The sequence below is a fragment of the Lagenorhynchus albirostris genome, chromosome 7 (genome assembly GCF_949774975.1).
Source record: "Lagenorhynchus albirostris chromosome 7, mLagAlb1.1, whole genome shotgun sequence".
In the NCBI taxonomy this organism is placed as follows: domain Eukaryota; kingdom Metazoa; phylum Chordata; class Mammalia; order Artiodactyla; family Delphinidae; genus Lagenorhynchus; species Lagenorhynchus albirostris.
The window spans coordinates 103,010,735-103,030,488 of record NC_083101.1 but is presented as its reverse complement, the minus strand read 5'-3'; positions in this window follow the sequence as shown (position 1 = coordinate 103,030,488).

Here is a 19,754-nt window from a genome sequence, read left to right as displayed (position 1 = left end):
TGCTGGCACGCAGGTCTCCCACACCTACAGGACCAACGTTATTTATCCAATACGTGAGCATTTCTTTTTTAATATCTGTAAGGACTCAGTCTGTAATAGATGTCGTGGTGACACAAAGTAAGCAAAAGTCCCCGTGCCTCCCCGTCATAAAACTGAAATAAAGCTGGTGGAACGCTGACACGCCAGTGAACAATGTAAGGCAGGCCAGACTTTTTCGTTGTTAAACAATTTTTTAAAAAATTAATTACAAACAACACGCAATCATTGTTAAAAAAAAACAAAAGGAAAATTTCAGGAAAACATAGAGAAGAAAATAATCACCCACATCCCATCACTTAACCCATTTCTGGGACTTGACATGGCAAGCCATGTTTCGTTTACGTGGGTGACAGTAAACTATGTTCCTAAACATTCCACCTACTTCCTCTCTCCATGTCTTTATCGTTTCCTTGGTTTCGTTTATGTGTGACATCTATTTTTCTCATTTGTCTTTTAACCTGTTTTACTTTGCTGAAGTTAAAATTTTCAGGCAATGAGATCTATTATTTTTATATGGCTTGGGAATACCCTCACACCTTGATTTTGAATCTACTCCCTATAATTTTTTCCTAATTTTCTTACAGGTGTAATTTTTATATTTATACCCCTAATCCATCTGAAACTTATTCTTGTATGTGTAAATTGCTTAATTTCAATTCTTCCCAACTGACCCAACAGTATTTATTAATTTTTAAGTCGTCCTTTCCACCCTGATTTGAAATTGCACCCTTATCACATTCTAAATTCCCACAAAAATGGGAGTTCATTTCAGGTTTCTCTACAGTAGCTCTATTAGATAACTATTAGAGAAAGTTTGTTTAAAATTTTTCTTTGACTGTTTAATTACTCTTCAGATGAATTTGGGGGGGATGACTGACATACAAAGTTGTCTTCCATTCAGACATATCCCTCATTCTATTTTTATTAAAAATTTTAAAAGGTGTTCTTTAAAAAGATCTTAAACATTTCATAAACTTTTTTGAGTTTTAGTATAATCTTATACTCATTTTTTTTAAAGAAACATAGAAAGTTTCCTTTTCTATGTTCTTAAGTAGGTAAAATTGAAATTAATTTTCTGTTTCCCTTAAGGAAACATCCAGACCTAGTGAGGTTGTTTTTTGCAGGAGCGGGTAGCTCTGTTTCTGTAGGATGTTACCTTTATTTCTTATGTTGTGTTATTTGGACTTTATTTTCTCATGATTATATTACCTAATGGTTAATCTATTTTATTGGCTCTTTTAAACCCAGTTCCTTCTTCCTAATTGTATGATTCTTAAATCCTTTTTTATCAGCTTGAGATATAATTCACATACTACACAGTTAATCCATTTAAAGTTCACAGTTCACTGTTTTTTGTTATATTCAGAGTTGTGCAGCCATCACTACAGTCTAATTTTGGACTTTTGTCGCCCCCAAAAGAAACCCTATGCTTATTAGTTATGTCTCATTTTTCCTAACTTCTTACATTTGATGCTTATTTCATTCCTTCTTTCTTTATTTGGGTATTTAAGAATTTTTCCCTGGTCAGAGTATGTTTTTGTACTATTTTTAGTTTGGAGATTTTTCTTAGGTTTTCTTTGAAGCGTAATACATCGTTCCTTTTGGGGAATGTTCCATGAGTATTTGAAAAGAAGGTATGGTTTCTGTGTTCAGGGCAGCAGGTCTGATGTATCTATTGTACTACCTTAGTAATAATGTCATTTAAGCTTTTTATATTTCCCTCCTCTCTATGTCTTATGGATTTCAAGAGGTCAATTAATATTTCCCACTCCTGATATGTTTCTATTTCTTCTATCTCTTTTGTCGTTGAGGCTTCATTATTTGATGCATAGATGCTCATAGCTGTGTCTTTATCATTATGAATTGGTCGTAATTGTGTCCTCAGGCCAACCTTGTCTGTTATTGAAATCATGATTCTGGTTTTTATTATTGTTATTATTGTTGTTTTTGTTCAGTTGCAACATTTTGATGTACTTCTACCCACTCTTTTAATTTCCTACTTTTCTGAATCACTTTCTATTAGGTGTGTCACCTGTTAACTGCAGAAAAGCAGTCTTTGCATTAGGATGTAATCAGAATTTCTTTTTCTTTTAATAGGGCAGTTTAACACATTTACATTTATTGATAGTTTACATGTAATTGGATTTAATATTGTTATTTTACATCGTGCTTTCCAGTTAATATCTTAAAATATCTTTCACTATGGCCCTATTTGTTTTCCAATGTATTTCATCATATAACCTAGAAATTTTAATTTTTCTTCAATTAGTAGCCTTTATAACTGCATATTTATATAATTCGGTCATTTCTTTAGATGGTTTCATTTAATGCTCAGAAAGGAACAATAGTGAAATTAGTATAATGCCCCTTCTTCCTCCTTTCCCTCTCCTACCCACTTTTTTAGAAGATCATGTTCTCTCTTAATATTTCCCTGCATGTCCATAGCCTAACTTTATGAGTTAAGGAACTGAAAAATGACCAAACTAAACCAAAGGCTAGCAGAAGGAAATAAATAATAAATATTATAGCAGAGATAAACATAATAGGCAAATAGTAAAACGACAGAGAGAATCAACAAAACCAAAAGTTGGCTCTTTGAAAATATCAACAGAATTGACCAGCCTTTAGCTAGACTGACAAGAAAAAGAGAAGAAGCAAATAGCTAGAATCAAAAGTGAAAGTGGGGACCTTACTACCAATTTGACAGAACTATGAATAAGAGAATACTGTGAAGAATTATGTGGCAACAAATTATAATTTCTCAGTGGTTACCATGAAGGTTACATTTAGCATCCTAAGTTTATAGCAATATACAGTTGACCCTTGAATAACATGGGATTGAACTGCATGGGTCCATTTGTATGTGTTTTTTTTTTTTCAATAAGCACGACTATAATAATACATGATCCGTGGTTGGTTGAATCCGCAGGTGTGGAACCTCAGATACAGAGGGCCCACTGTAAAGTTATACATGGATTTTCAACTGTGCCCATAACCCCCATGTTATTGAACCCCCATGTCAAGTGAAGTTGGAATTGATACCAACATAGCTTCACTGACATAGAAAAACTCTGTTCCTGTATAGCTTCGCTCCCTTTTATGTTGTTATTGCTGCAAATTATGTCTTGATACATTGTATGCCCTTTAACCTAGACTTATAATTACTATTTTATGCATTATTCTTTTAAATCATATAGGAAACAAAAAGAGGAGTTAACAGACCAGAACCACGGTAACAGTGGTTTTATGTTTACCTATGTACTTACCTTTACTGGGGTTCATAAGTCTTTTAGTTACCTTTCATTTCAGCCTGAGGATTTATTTATTTATTTTTAAGCATTTCATGTACTGAAAGTCTACTAGTGATGAACTCCCTCATTCCTTAGCTGGGAATATCTTAATTCCATCTTCATTTTTGAAGGACAGTTTTGCCAGATATAGAATTCTTGGTTGGTAGTTCGTTCTTTCAGCACTTTTTTCAGTATTTTCCTACTATCTTCTTACCTCTGTAGTTTCTGATGAGAAATCAGCTCTTCAGAAATTCGTTTGTTTTATCTTTTAGATTCCACATATAAGTGATAACATACAGTAATATAACATACAGTATTTGTCTTTCTCTGTCTGACTTATTTCACTAAGCATAAATACTCTCTAGGTCTATCCACAGTGTTGCGAATGGCAGAATTTCATTCTTTTTTATGGCTGAGTAATATATGTGTGTACATTACATATTCTTTATCCATTCATCTATTGATGAACACTTAGGATGCTTCCATATCTTGGCTATTGTAAGTAATTCTACTGTGAACATTGGGGTCATGTATCTTTGCAAATTAGTGTTTTCGTTTTCTTCAGATACATACCCAGGAGTAGAATTACTGGATCATATGGTATTTCTATTTTCTGTTTTTTGAGGAACCTTTATATTGTTTTCAGTAGTGGCTGCACCAATTTACAATCCCACTGACAGTGTACTAGGGTTCCCTTTTCTCTACATCCTTGCCAACACTTGTTCTTTATAGACTTTTTGATGACAGCCATTTTGATAGGTGTGAGGTGATATCTCACTGTGGTTTTGATTTGCACTTCTCTGATGATTAGCAATGTTGAACATTTTTTCACGTGCCTGTTGGCCGTCTGTATATCTTCTTTGGTAAAAATGTCTATTCAGGTCTTCTGCCCATTTTTTAATTAGGTTGTTTGGTTTTTTGCTTGTTTTCTGATGCTAAGTTGTATGAGCTGTTTATGTATTTTGGATATTAACCCCTTATTGGTCATATCATTTGCAAATATTTTCTCCCATTCAGGAGGTTGTCTTTTTGTTTTGTCTATGATTTCCTTTGCTGTGAAAAAGCTTTTAAGCTTAATTAGGTACCATTTGTTTAATTTGCTTTGTTTCTTTTGCCTTAGGAGACAGGTCCAAAACAATATTGCTACCATTTATGTCAAATAGTGTTCTGCCTGTGTTTTCTTCTAGGAGTTGTATGATTTCTAGTCTTACATCTAGGTCTTTAATCCATTTGGGTTTTTTTTTGAATTTTATTTTTTTATACAGCAGGTTCTTATCAGTCATCCATTTTATACACATCAGTGTATACATGTCAATCCCAATCTCCCAATTCATCACACCACCCTCACCCTCCTGCCGCTTTCCCCCCTTGGTGTCCATACGTTTGTTCTCTACATCTGTGTCTCAATTTCTGCCCTGCAAACTGGTTCATCTGTACCATTTTTCTAGGTTCCACATATATGCGTTAATATGCGATATTTGTTTTTCTCTTTCTGACTTACTTCACTCTGTATGACAATCTCTAGATTCATCCATGTTTCTACAAATGACCCAATTTCATTTCTTTTTATGGCTGAGTAATATTCCATTGTATATATGTACCACATCTTCTTTATCCATTCGTCTGTGGGCATTTAGGTTGCTTCCATGACCTGGCTATTGTAAATAGTGCTGCAATGAACATTGGGGTGCATGTGTCTTTTTTTTTTTTTTCCTGTACGTGGGCCTCTCACTGTTGTGGCCTCTCCCGTTAAGGAGCACAGGCTCCAGACGCGCAGGCTCAGCAGCCATGGCTCACGGGTCCAGCCGCTCCGCGGCATGTGGGATCTTCCCAGACCGGGGCACGAACTCGTGTCCCCTGCATCGGTAGGCGGACTCTCAACCGCTGCACCACCAAGGAAGCCCCCTCATGTCTCTTTTTGAATTACGGTTTTCTCTGCGTATATGCCCAGTAGTGGGATTGCTGGGTCATATGGTAATTCTATTTTTAGTTTTTAAGGAACCTCCATACTGTTCTCCATAGTGGCTGTATCAATTTACATTCCCACCAACAGTGCATGAGGGTTCCCTTTTCTCCACACCCTTGCCAGCATTTGTGGTTTGTAGATTTTCTGATGATGTCTATTCTAACTGGCATGAGGTGATAACCTCATTGTAGTTTTGATTTGCATTTCTCTAATAATCAGTGACGTTGAGCAGCTTTTCATGTGCTTCTTGGCCACCTGTATGTCTTCTTTGGAGAAATGTCTATTTAGGTCTTCTGCCCATTTTTTGATTGGGTTGTTTGTTTTTTTAATATCGAGCTGCATGAGCTGTTTATATATTTTGGAGATTAATCCTTTGTCCGTAGCTTCATTTGCAAATATTTTCTCCCATTCTGAGGGTTGTCTTTTCGTCTTGTTTGTAGTTTCCTTTGCTTTGCAAAAGCTCTTAAGTTTCATTAGGTCCCATTCGTTTATTTTTGTTTTTATTTCCATTACTCTAGGAGGTGGATCAAAAAATATCTTGCTGTGATTTATATCATAGAGTGTTCTTCCTATGTTTTCCTCTAAGAGTTTTATAGTGTCTGGTCTTACATTTAGGTCTCTAATCCATTTTGAGTTTATTTTTGTGTATGGTGTTAGGGAGTGTCCTAATTTCATTCTTTTACATGTAGCTGTCCAGTTTTCCCAGCACCACTTATTGAAGAGACTGTCTTTTCTGCATTGTATATCCTTGCTTCCTTTGTCGTAGATTAGTTGACCATAGGTGTGTGGGTTTATCTCTGGGCTTTCTATCTTGTTCCATTGATCTATATTTCTGTTTTTGTGCCAGTACCATATTGTCTTGATTAAGGTGCCTTTGTAGTATAATCTGAAGTCAGGGAATCTGATTCCTCCAGCTCCGTTTTTTTCCCTCAAGACTGCTTTGGCTATTTGGAGTCTTTTGTGTCTCCATACAAATTTTAAGATTTTTTGTTTTAGTTCTGTAGAAAATGCCATTGGTAATCTGATAGGGATTGCATTGAATCTGTAGATTGCTTTGGGTAGTATAGTCATTTTCACAATATTGATTTTCCAATCCAAGAACATGGTATATCTCTACATCTGTTGATATCATCTTTAATTTCTTCTAATTTCTTATAATTAAGTGTCTTATAGTTTTCTGCATACAGGTCTTTTGTCTGCTTAGGTAGGCCTTATAGTTTTTTGCATACAGGTCTTTTGTCTGCTTAGGTAGGTTTATTCCTAGGTATTTTGTTCTTTTTGTTGCAGTGGTAAATGGGAGTGTTTCCTTAATTTCTCTTTCAGATTTTCATCATTACTATATAGGTATGCAAGAGATTTCTGTGCCTTAATTTTGTGTCCTGCAACTTTACCAAATTCATTGATTAGTTCTGGTACTTTTCTGGTTGCATCTTTAGGATTCTCTATGCATAGTATCATGTCATCTGCAAACAATGACAGTTTTACTTCTTCTTTTCCAATTTTTATTCCTTTTATTTCTTTTTCTTCTCTGATTGCTGTGGCTAGGACTTCCAAAACTATGTTGAATAATAGTGGCAAGAGTGGACATCCTTGTCTTGTTCCTGATCTTAGAGGAAATGCTTTCAGTTTTTCACCATTGAGAATGATGTTGGCTGTGGGTTTGTCATATATGGCCTTTATTATGTTGAGGTAGTTTCCCTCTATGCCCACTTTCTGGAGAGTTTTTATCATAAACGGTGTTGAATTTTGTCAAAAGCTTTTTCTGCATCTATTGAGATGATCATATGGTTTTTATTCCTTAATTTGTTAATGTGTTGTATCACATTGATTGATTTGCAGATACTGAAGAATCCTTGCATTTCTGGGGTAAATCCCACTTGATCATGGTGTATGATCCTTTTAATGTGCTGTTGGATTCTGTTTCCTAGTATTTTGTTCAGGATTTTTGCATCTATGTTCATCAGTGATATTGGTCTGTAATTTTCTTTTTTTATAGTATCTTTGTCTGGTTTTGGTATCAGGATGATGGTGGCCTCATAGAATGAGTTTGGGAGTGTTCCTCATCTGCAATTTTTTGGAACAGTTTGAGAAGGATGGGTGTTAGCTGTTCTCTAAATGTTTGATAGAATTCACCTGTGAAGCCATCTGGTCCTGGACTTTTGTTTGTTAGAAGATGTTTAATCACAGTTTCAATTTCATTACTTGTGATTGGTCTGTTCATATTTTCTGTTTCTTCGTGGTTCAGTCTTGGAAGGTTATACCTTCTAAGAATTTGTCCATTTCTTCCAGGTTGTCCATTTTATTGGCATAGAGTTGCTTGTAGTAGTCTCTTAGGATGCTTTGTATTTCTGTGGTGTCTGTTGTAACTTCTTTTTCATTTCTAATTTTATTGATTTGAGTCTTCTCCCTCTTTTTCTTGATGAGTCTGGCTAATGGTTTATCAGTTTTGTTTATCTTCTCAAAGAACCAGATTTTAGTTTTATTGATCTTTGCTATTGTTTTCTTTGTTTCTATTTCATTTATTTCTGCTCTGATCTTTATGATTTGTTTCCTTCTGCTAACTTTGGGTTTTGTTTGTTCTTCTTTCTCTAGTTCCTTTAGGTGTAAGGTTAGATTGTTCATTTGAGATTTTTCTTGTTTCTTGAGGTAGGCTTGTATAGCTATAAACTTCCCTCTTAGAACTGTTTTGGCTGCATACCATAGGTTTTGGATCACCACGTTTTCATTATTATTTGTCTCTAGGTATTTTTTGATTTCCTCTTTGACATCTTCAGTGATCTCTTGGTTATTTAGTAACGTATTGTTTAGCCTCCATGTGTTTGTGTTTTTTACGATTTTTTCCCTGTAATTCATTTCTAATCTCATAGCATTGTGGTCAGAGAAGATGCTTGATATGATTTCAATTTTCTTAAATTTACTGAGGCTTGATTTGTGTCCCAAGATGTGATCTGTCTTGGAGAATGTTTCATGCACACTTGAGAAGAAAGTGTAATCTGCTGTTTTTGGATGGAATGTCCTATAAATATCAATTAAATCTATCTGGTCTATTGTGTCATTTAAAACTTGTGTTTCCTTATTTATTTTCATTTTGGATGATCTGTCCATTGGTGTAAGTGAGGTGTTAAAGTCCCCCACTATTATTGTGTTACTGTCGATTTCCTCTTTTATAGGTGTTAGCAGTTGCCTTATGTATTGAGGTGCTCCTATGTTGCGTGCATATATATTTATAATTGTTATATCTTCTTCTTGGATTGATCCCTTGATCATTTTGTAGTGTCCTTCTTTGTCTCTTGTAACATTCTTTATTTTAAAGTCTATTTTATGTGATATGAGTATTGCTACTCCAGCTTTCTTCTGATTTCCATTTGTATGGAACATCTTTTTCCATCCCCTCACTTTCAGTCTGAATGTGTCCCTAGGTCTGAAGTGGGTCTCTTGTAGACAGCATGTATATGGGTCTTGTTTTTGGATCCATTCAGCAAGGCTGTGTCTTTTGGTTGGAGGATTTATTCCATTCATGTTTAAGGTAATTATCGATATGTATGTTCCTATTACCATTTTTTTAACTGTTTTGGGTTTGTTTTTGTAGGTCCTTTTCTTCTCTTGTGTTTCGCACTTAGAGGAGTTCCTTTAGCATTTGTTGTAGAGCTGGTTTGATGGTGCTGAATTCTCTTAGCTTTTGCTTGTCTGTAAAGCTTTTGATTTCTCCATCGAATCTGAATGAGATCCTTGCGGGGTAGAGTAATCTTGGTTGTAGGTTCTTCCCTTTCATCACTCTAAGTATATCCTGCCACTACCTTCTGGCTTGTAGAGTTTCTGCTGAGAAATCAGCTGTTAACCTTACGGGAGTTCCCTTGTATGTTATTTGTCGTTTTTCTTTTGCTGCTTTCAATAATTTTTCTTTGTCTTTAAGTTTTGCCAGTTTGATTACTATGTGTCTAGGTGTGTTTGTTCTTGGGTTTATCCTGTATGGGACTTTCTGCACTTCCTGGACTTGGGTGGCTCTTTCCTTTCCCATGTTAGGGAAGTTTTCGACTATAATCCTTCAAATATTTTCTCGGGTCCTTTCTCTCTCTCTTCTCCTTTTGGGACCCCTATAATGCAAACGTTGTTGTGTTTAATGTTGTCCCAGAGGTCTCTTAGGCTGTCTTCATTTCTTTTCATTCTTTTTTCTTTATTCTGTTCTGCAGCAGTGAATTCCAGCATTCTGTCTTCCAGGTCACTTATCCGTTCTTCTGCCTCAGTTATTCTGCTATTGATTCCTTCTAGTGTAGTTTTCATTTCAGTTATTGTGTTGTTCATCTGTGTTTGTTCTTTAATTCTTCTAGATCTTTGTTAAACATTTCTTTTTTTAATTTTTTTTTATTTTTTTTATTTTTTTTAACATCTTTATTGGAGTATAATTGCTTTACAATGGTATGTTAGCTTCAGCTTCACAACAAAATGAATCAGTTATATACATACATATATTCCCATATCTCTTCCCGCTTGCGTCTCCCTCCCTCCCACCCTCCCTATCCCACCCCTCCAGGCGGTCACAAAGCACCGAGCTGATCTCCCTGTGCTATGCGGCTGCTTCCCACTAGCTATTTACCTTACGTTTGGTAGTGTATATATGTCCATGCCTCTTTATCGCTTTGTCACCGTTTACCCTTCCCCCTCCCCATAACCTCAAGTCCATTCTCTAGTAAGTCTGTGTCTTTATTCCTGTTTCACCCCTAGGTTTTTCATGACATTTTTTTTTAAATTCCATATATATGTGTTAGCATACGGTATTTGTCTCTCTCTTTCTGACTTACTTCACTCTGTATGACAGACTCTAGGTCTATCCACCTCATTACAAATAGCTCAATTTCGTCTCTTTTTATGGCTGAGTAATATTCCATTGTATATATGTGCCACATCTTCTTTATCCATTCATCCGATGATGGACACTTAGGTTGTTTCCATCTCCGGGCTATTGTAAATAGAGCTGCAATGAACATTTTGGTACATGACTCTTTTTGAATTATGGTTTTCTCAGGGTATATGCCCAGTAGTGGGATTGCTGGGTCATATGGTAGTTCTATTTGTAGCTTTTTAAGGAACCTCCATACTGTTCTCCACAGTGGCTGTATCAATTTACATTCCCACCAACAGTGTAAGAGGGTTCCCTTTTCTCCACACCCTCTCCAGCATTTATTGTTTCTAGATTTTTTGATGATGGCCATTCTGACTGGTGTGAGATGATATCTCATTGTAGTTTTGATTTGCATTTCTCTCATGATTAGTGATGTTGAGCATTCTTTCATGTGTTTGTTGGCACTCTGTATATCTTCTTTGGAGAAATGTCTATTTAGGTCTTCTGCCCATTTTTGGATTGGGTTGTTTGTTTTTTTGTTATTAAGCTGCATGAGCTGCTTATAAATTTTGGAGATCAATCCTTTGTCAGTTGCTTCATTTGCAAATATTTTCTCCCATTCTGAGGGTTGTCTTTTGGTCTTCTTTATGGTTTCCTTTGCTGCGCAAAAGCTTTTAAGTTTCATTAGGTCCCATTTGTTTACTCTTGTTTTTATTTCCATTTCTCTAGGAGGTGGGTCAAAAAGGACCTTGCTGTGATTTATGTCATAGAGTGTTCTGCCTATGTTTTCCTCTAAGAGTTTGATAGTTTCTGGCCTTACATTTAGGTCTTTAATCCATTTTGAGCTTATTTTTGTGTATGGTGTTAGGGAGTGATCTAATTTCATACCTTTACATGTAGCTGTCCAGTTTTCCCAGCACCACTTATTGAATAGGCTGTCCTTTCTCCACTGTACATTTCTGCCTCCTTTGTCAAAGATAAGGTGACCATAGGTGCGTGGGTTTATCTCTGGGCTTTCTATCCTGTTCCATTGATCTATCTTTCTGTTTTTGTGCCAGTACCATACCGTCTTGATAACTGTAGCTTTGTAGTATAGTCTGAAGTCTGGGAGCCTGATTCCTCCAGTTCCTTCTTTTGTTCTCAAAATTGCTTTGGCTATTCGGGGTCTTTTGTGTTTCCATACAAATTGCAAAATTTTTTGTTCTAGTTCTGTGAAAAATACCAGTGGTAGTTTGATAGGGATTGCATTGAATCTATAGATTGCTTTGGGTAGTAGAGTCATTTTCACAATGTTGATTCTTCCAATCCAAGAACATGGTATATCTCTCCATCTATTTGTATCGTCTTTAATTTCTTTCATCAGTGTCTTATAATTTTCTGCATACAGATCTTTTGTCTCCTTAGGTAGGTTTATTCCTAGATATTTTATTCTTTTTGTTGCAATGGTAAATGGGAGTGTTTTCTTGATTTCACTTTCAGATTTTTCATCATTAGTATATAGGAATGCCAGAGATTTCTGTGCATTAATTTTGTATCCTGCCACTTTACCAAATTCATTGATTAGCTCTAGTAGTTTTCTGGTAGCATCTTTAGGGTTCTCTATGTATAGGATCATGTCATCTGCAAACAGTGACAGCTTTACTTCTTCTTTTCCGATTTGGATTCCTTTTATTTCCTTTTCTTCTCTGATTGCTGTGGCTAAAACTTCCAAAACTATGTTGAATAAGAGTGGTGAGAGTGGGCAACCTTGTCTTGTTCCTGATCTTAGTGGAAATGCTTTCAGTTTTTCACCATTGAGGATGATGTTTGCTGTGGGCTTGTCATATATGGCCTTTATTATGTTGAGGAAAGTTCCCTCTATGCCTACTTTCTGCAGGGTTTTTATCATAAATGGGTGTTGAATTTTGTCAAAAGCTTTCTCTGCATCTATTGAGATGATCATATGGTTTTTCTCCTTCAGTTTGTTAATATGGTTTATCACATTGATAGATTTGCGTATATTGAAGAATCCTTGCATTCCTGGAATAAACCCCACTTGATCATGGTGTATGATCCTTTTAACGTGCTGTTGGATTCTGTTTGCTAGTATTTTGTTGAGGATTTTTGCATCTATGTTCATCAGTGATATTGGCCTGTAGTTTTCTTTCTTTGTGACATCCTTGTCTGGTTTTGGTATCAAGGTGATGGTGGCCTCGTAGAAGGAGTTTGGGAGTGTTCCTCCCTCTGCTATATTTTGGAAGAGTTTGAGAAGGATAGGTGTTAGCTCTTCTCTAAATGTTTGATAGAATTCGCCTGTGAAGCCATCTGGTCCTGGGCTTTTCTTTGTTGGAAGATTTTTAATCACAGTTTCAATTTCAGTGCTTGTGATTGGTCTGTTCATATTTTCTATTTCTTCCTGATTCAGTCTTGGCAGGTTGTGCATTTCCAAGAATTTGTCCATTTCTTCCAGATTGTCCATTTTATTGGCATAGAGTTGCTTGTAGTAATCTCTCATGATCTCTTTTATTTCTGCAGTGTCAGTTGTTTGTTAAACATTTCTTGAGTCTTCTTGATCTTTACCTCCATTCTTTTTCCAAGGTCCTGGATCATCTTCACTATCATTCTTCTGAATTCTTTTTCTGGAAGGTTTCCTGTCTCCACTTCATTTAGTTGTTTTTCTGGGGTTTGATCGTGTTCCTTCATCTGGTGCATAGCCCTCTGCCTTTTCATCTTGTCTGTCTTTCTGTGAATGTGGTTTTTGTTCCACAGGCTGCAGGATTGTAGTTCTTCCTGCTTCTGCTGTCTGCCTTCTGGTGGATGAGGCTGTCTAAGAGGCTTGTGCAAGTTTCCTGATGGGAGGCACTGGTGGTGAGTAGAGCTGGTTGTTGCTTTCGTGGGCAGAGCTCAGTAAAACTTTAATCCACTTGTCTGCTGATGGGTGGGGCTGGGTTCCCTCCCTGTTGGTTGTTTGGCGTGCGTCGACCCAACACTGGAGCCTACCTGGGCTCTTTGGTGGGGCTAATGGCGGTCTCTGGGAGGGCTCACGCCAAGGAGTACTTCCCAGAACTTCTGCTGCCAGTGTGCTTGTCTTCACAGTGAGACACAGCCACCCCCTGCCTTTGCAGGAGACCCTCCAACACTAGCAGGTAGGTCTGGTTCAGTCTCCTATGGCGTCACTGCTCCTTCCCCTGGGTCCCAGTGCACACACTACTTTGTGTGTGCCCTCCAAGAGTGGAGTCTCTGTTTCCCTCAGTCCTGTCAAAGTCCTGCAATCAAATCCCGCTAGCCTTCAAAGTCTAATTCTCTCGGAATTCCTCCTCCAGTTGCCGGACCCCCAGGTTGGTAAGCCTGACATTGGGCTCAGAACCTTCACTCCAGTGGGTGGACTTCTGTGGAATTGTTCTCCAGTTTGTGAGTCACCCACCCACCAGTTATGGGATTTGATTTTATTGTGTTTCGCCCCTCCTACCATCTCATTGTGGCTTCTCCTTTGTCTTTGGGTGTGGGGTATCTTTTTTGATGAGTTCCAGTTTCTTCCTGTCGATGATTGTTCAGCAGTTAGTTGTGATTCTGGTGTTCTTGCAAGAGGGAGTGAGAGCATGTCCTTCTACTCCGCCATCTTGAACCAGTCCTCTCCAGTTTTTTTGTTTTTTATATATGATGTGAGTAAATGTACTAATTTCATTCTTTTACATATAGCTGTCCTGTTTTCCTGGCATCACTTATTGAAGATACTGTGTTTTCTCAATTTTATATTCTTGCCTCCTTTGTCGTAGATTAATTGAGCATAAGTATGTGGGTTTATTTCTGGGCTCTCTGTTCTGTTCCTTTCATCTATGTGCCTCTTTTTTTTTTTTTTTTTTTTTATGTGCCTCTTTTTATGCCAGTACCATGATGGTTTGATTACTGTAGTTTTGTAGTATAGTCTGAAGTCAGGGAGCATGATAACTCCAGCTTTGTTCTTTTCTTCTTAAGACTGTTTTGGCAATTTAGGGTCTTTCGTGGTTCCATATAAATTTTAGGATTAGTTGTTCTAGGTCTGTGAAAAATGTCATGGGTATTTTGATAGGGATTGCATTAAATCTGTAGATTGCTTTAGGTAGTATGGACATTTAAAAAAATATTAATTATTTTAATCCAAGAACACAGGATATCTTTCCATCTTTGTACCATCTTCAGTTTCCTTCATCAGTATTTTATGGTTTTCTGAGTATAGCTCTTTCACCTCCGTAGTTAAGTTTATTCCTAGTTATTTTATTTTTTATGAGATTTAAATAGGATTATTTTCTTGCTTTCTCTTTCTGATAGTTATTAGTGTACAAAAAAGCAACAGATTTCTGTATATTAAGCTTGTATCCTGCAACTTTGTGAATTCATTTATTACTTCTCCAATAGCTTTTTGGTGGAGATTTTAGCTTTTTCTCTGTGCAATGTCTGTCATCTGCAAATAGTGACAGTTTACTTCTTTTTATAATTTCTTTGGGAAGGTATCTGTTAAGGTCTTTGGCCCATTTTTAAAAAATTAGATCGTTTGTTTTCTTTGTTGAATTTTAAAAGTTCTTTGTATATTTTGTAGAACAGTCCTTTATGAGATATGTCTTTTACAAATATCTTTTCCCAGTCTGTAAATTGTCTTTTCTTTCTCTTGTCAGTGTCTTTCAAAGAGCTGAAGTTTTTATTTTAATGAAATTCACCTTATCAATTATTTCTTTCACAGATTGTGCCCTTGGTGTTGCAATGAAAAAGTCATTGCCAAAAGCAAGGTCTTCTAGATTTTTTTCCTATGTCATCTAACAGTTTTATAGTTTTATGTTTTACATTTAGATCTGTGATCTATTTTGAGCTAATTTTTGTGAAGGATGTAAAGTCTGTGTCTAGATTCATTTTTCTTCTTTAGCCTATTGATGTGATGGTTTACATTAATTGATTTTCTATTAATGTAATGGCCTTGTAATGAACTGGCCTTGCATACCTGGGATAAGTCCCACTTATTTGTGGTATATACTTTTTTTAATACATTGTTGGATTTGATTTGCTAATAACTTTTGAGGATTTTTAAGTTTATGTTCATGGGAGATATTGGTTTGCAGTTTTCTTATAATGTCTTAGTCTGATTTTCGTATTTGATACCCCAAGTTTGGTATTTGGTATTATGGTATGCTGGCCTCATGGAATGCATTAAGAAGAATCCTCTCTGCTTCTATCCTCTGAAACAGATTCTAGAGAATTAATATGATTTCTTTATTAAATGGTTGTTATAATTCACCAGTGAACCCATCGTGGCCTAGTGCTTTATGTTTTGGAAGATTTTTAATTATTAATTCAATTTCGTTAATAGATATAGGCCTATTTAAATGGCCTGTCGCTTCTCGTGTGAATTTTTGCACATCTTTTTTTTTTTTTTTTTTTTTGCAGTACGCGGGCCTCTCACCGTTGTGGCCTCTCCCGCTGCGGAGCACAGGCTCCGGACGTGCAGGTCTAGCGGCCATGGCTCACGGGCCCAGCCACTCCGCGGCATGTGGGATCCTCCTGGACCAGGGCACAAACCCATGTCCCCTGCGTCGGCAGGCGGACTCCCAACCACTGCGCTACCAGGGAAGCCCCTGCACATCTTACCTTTCAAGAAATTCATCCGTTTCGTGTAGACTGTCAAATTTGTAAGTAGAGAGTTATTCATAGCATTCCTTTATTTTCCTTTTAATGTTCATGGGATCTGTATTGATGTTCCCCGTTCATTTCTTACATTAATAATTTGTGTCCTTTCTCTTTTATTCTTAATTAGCCTAGTGAGTGGTTGATTGATTTCATTGATCTTTGAAAAGAACTAGCTATTTGTTTCTTTTATTTTTTCTATCAATTTTCTGTTTTCTATTTCATTGATTTTTCTTTTAGTTTTTATTAATTTTCTTCTGTGTAGTTTTGACTTAATTTGTTCTTTTTCTAGTTTCCTAAGATGGGACCTTACATTATTTATTTTAGATCTTTTTTCTTATTTTAATACATGCATTCAATAGTATAAATGTCTCTAAAGCATTGCTTTCACTGCCTTCCACAGATTGTGATTACTTATGCTTTAATTTTCATTTAGGTCAAATATTTTTATATTTCTCTTGAAATTTATTTGTTGACCCGTGTGTTATTTAGAAGTTTGTTGTTTAATCTCTGAGTCTTCTGTGATTTTCCGGCTTCTTTCTGTTATTGAATGCTATTTAATTCCACTGTGGACTGAGAGCAGTTATTATATGACTTCTATTCTTTTAAATTTGTAAAGGTATGTTTTAGGGCCAGAATGTAATCTAGCTTGGTGAATGTTTCATGTGAATTTGAGAAAAATGTGTATTCTGTGGTTTTGCATGAAGCAGTTTATATCCAGTTGAACAATGGTGCTGTTGATTTCCACTATGTCTTTAATGGTTTTCTGCCAGTCTAATCTGTCCATTTCTTACAGAGGTGTGTTCACATCTCTGACCATAATAATAGATTCATCTATTTCTCCTTGCAGTTCTAGCTGTAAAGTAAAAAGCTTTTTTTTAAATTAATTAATTTATTTATTTTTTATTTTTTGCTGTGTTGGGTCTTTGTTGCTGCACACGGGCTTTCTTTAGTTGCAACAAGCGGGGGCTACTCTTCATTGCAGTGAACAGGTTTCTCATTGCGGTGGCTTCTCCTGTTGCGGAACATGGGCTCTAGGAGAGTGGGCTCAGTAGTTGTGGCACACGGGCTTAGTTGCTGCACGGCATGTGGGATCTTCCTGGACCAGGGCTCGAACCCACGTCCCCTGCATTGGCAGGCAGATTCTTAGCCTCTGTGCCACCAGGGAAGTCCCCATTCCTTTACTTTTAATCTATGTTTGTTTTTCTGTTTAAAATAAACTTTTTTGTAGGTAACGTGTAGGTGGGTGCTGTTTTTTGATTCACTCTGACAATCTCTGTCTTTTATTTGGCACATTTAGGCCATTTATGTTCAAAGTGATTATTAACATAGTTGGATTAATATTTACCACATTTATCACCATTTTCTTTTCTTTTTATTCAGTTTATTTAAACTAACGAAATAAAAACAGTTTACCCATTTCTCCTACCCCTGTATTGTGCTTCTGGTGACCACCAGTCTCTTCTCTGTATCTATGAGCTTGGTTTTATTTATTTATTTATTTATTTATTTGATTCTACATAAAAGAGAGATCATATGGTAATTGTCTTTCTCTGACTTACTTCAATTAGCATAATGCCTTCAAGATACATCCATGTTGTGGCAAATGGCATGATTTCATTCTTTATTATTGCTGTTGCTTGTTACTGTTTTCTGTTTTTTTGCCCAGGTTCTTCCTATTTTTGTCTTCCACTCTTTTCCTGTCTTATGTAATTTTTTTTTTTTAAGTAACGTGTAAATACCTGAATAACTCTTTTTCCAAATGTATTTATTTATTTATTTATTTATGGCTGTGTTGGGTCTTCGTTTCTGTGCATGGGCTTTCTCTAGTTGTGGCAAGCAGGGGTCACTCTTCATCGCGGTGCGCAGGCCTGTCACTATCGGGGCCTCTGTTGTTGTGGAGCACAGGCTCCAGATGCGCAGGCTCCCAGACCAGGGCTCAAACCCGTTTTCCCTGCATTGGCAGGCAGATTCTCAACCACTGCACCACCAGGGAAGCCCTGTCTTATGTAATTTTATTGGACAGTTTATATGATTCCATTTTGTCTTCTTTCTTAGCATATCATTTATACCTTTTTCCCTCTTTTTTCAGTGGTTGCCCTAGAGTTTGCGATATACATTTACAATTAATTCAGATCTACTTTCAAATAACACTGTACTGCTTCCCAGGTAGTATGAGCAACTTATAATAACAAAATAATCCTAATTCCTCCATCCCTTCTCTAGTATTATTTATTTATTTATTTATTTATTTATCTATTTATTTATTTAGGGCTGTGTCGGGTCTTTGTTGCTGCACGTGGGCTTTCTCTAGTTATAGCGAATGGGGGCTGCTCTTTGTTGCAGTGCATGAGCTTCTCATTGCGGTGGCTTCTTTTGTTGCAGAGCACGGGCTCTAGAGTGCAGGCTCAGTAGTTGTGGCGCACGGGCCTAGTTGCTCCGCGGCATGTGGGATCTACCCGGAACAGGGCTCGAACCCATGTCCCCTGCATTGGCAGGCGGACTCTCAACCACTGTGCGACCAGGGAAGTCCCTTCTCTAGTATTATTGTTGTCATTTATTTCACTTACACATGAGCATATATACATCGTTGATATTATTATTATTTTGAACAAACTGTTATTTGTTAAGTCAGTTAAGAATAAGAAAAATACCTTTTTATTTCACCTTCAGTTATTCCTTCTCCAATGCTTTTCCTGTCTTTCTGTAGATCCGAGTTTCTGACCTATATCATTTTCTTTCTCAAGAAAAACATTCTTGCAAGGCAGGTCTACTGGAACAAATTTCCTCAATTTTTGTTTGAGAAAATCTTTATTTCTCTTTCATTTTTGACGAATAATTTCACAGTATACAGAATTCTAGATTTTTTTTCCTCTCAACATTTTAAATATTTTACTCTCTTCTTGCTTTCATGATTTCAGAGGAGAGGTCACTTGTAATTCTTATCTTTGTTCCTCTATAGATAAGGTGTTTTTTTCTTTAGCTTAAGAATTTTTTTCTTTATCTTTGATTTTCTGTACTTTGAGAACAATATGCCTTGGTGTCATTTTATTTTGTTTTGTTTTGCTTTTTAAATTTTATTCAATTTTATTTATTTTTGGCTGCATTGGGTCTTTGTTGTGGCAGGGATCTTTCGTTGTGGCCTGCGAGCTTCTCTCTAGTTGTGGCGCGCAGGCTCCAGAGTGCGTGGTCTTTGTAGTTGCAGCACGCAGGCTTAGTTGCACCGTGGCATGTGGGATCTTAGTTCCCTGACCAGGGATCAAACCCCTGTCCCCTGCATTGGAAGGCAGATTCTTACCACTAGACTACCAGGGAAGTCCCTGTTTTGTTTTGCTTTTTTTTTGCGGTACGCGGGCCTCTCACTGCTGTGGCCTCTCCCGTTGCGGAGCACAGGCTCCGGACACACAGGCTCAGCGGCCATGGCTCACGGGCCCAGACGCCCCGCGGCACGTGGGATCTTCCCGGACCAGGGCACGAACCCGCGTCCCCTGCATCGGCAGGCGGACTCTCAACCACTGCGCCACCAGGGAAGTCCTTGTTTTGCTTTTATCCTGCTTGGTGTTCTGCATTTTTTGTATCAGTGATTTGGTATTTGACGTTAATTTAGGGGAAAACTCTTAGTCATTATTTTTTTCAAATATCTTTTTTCCTTTTTCTCCTTTTTTCTCCTTCTGTTATAAACTGTGTATGTTACACCTTTTGTAGTTGTCCTACAGTTCTTTTGTAGGTTCCCTAAACGGGAAAACGATGAAGGAAATCATAGCAAGGCACATCCTAATTATGTGGCCAAAAAAAAAAAGTGATAAAAGGAAAATCTTAAAAGTGATAGCTAAAAAACGACACACGGCTTACAGAGAGACAAAGATAAGAAAACAGCAAACTCCTCATTGAAAACTATGGAAGGCAGAAAGTATTGGAATTTCTTAAAAGTGCTGAAAGCAAAAAGTCTACCTAGAATCTATATCCAATGAAAATTTCCTTTAATAAA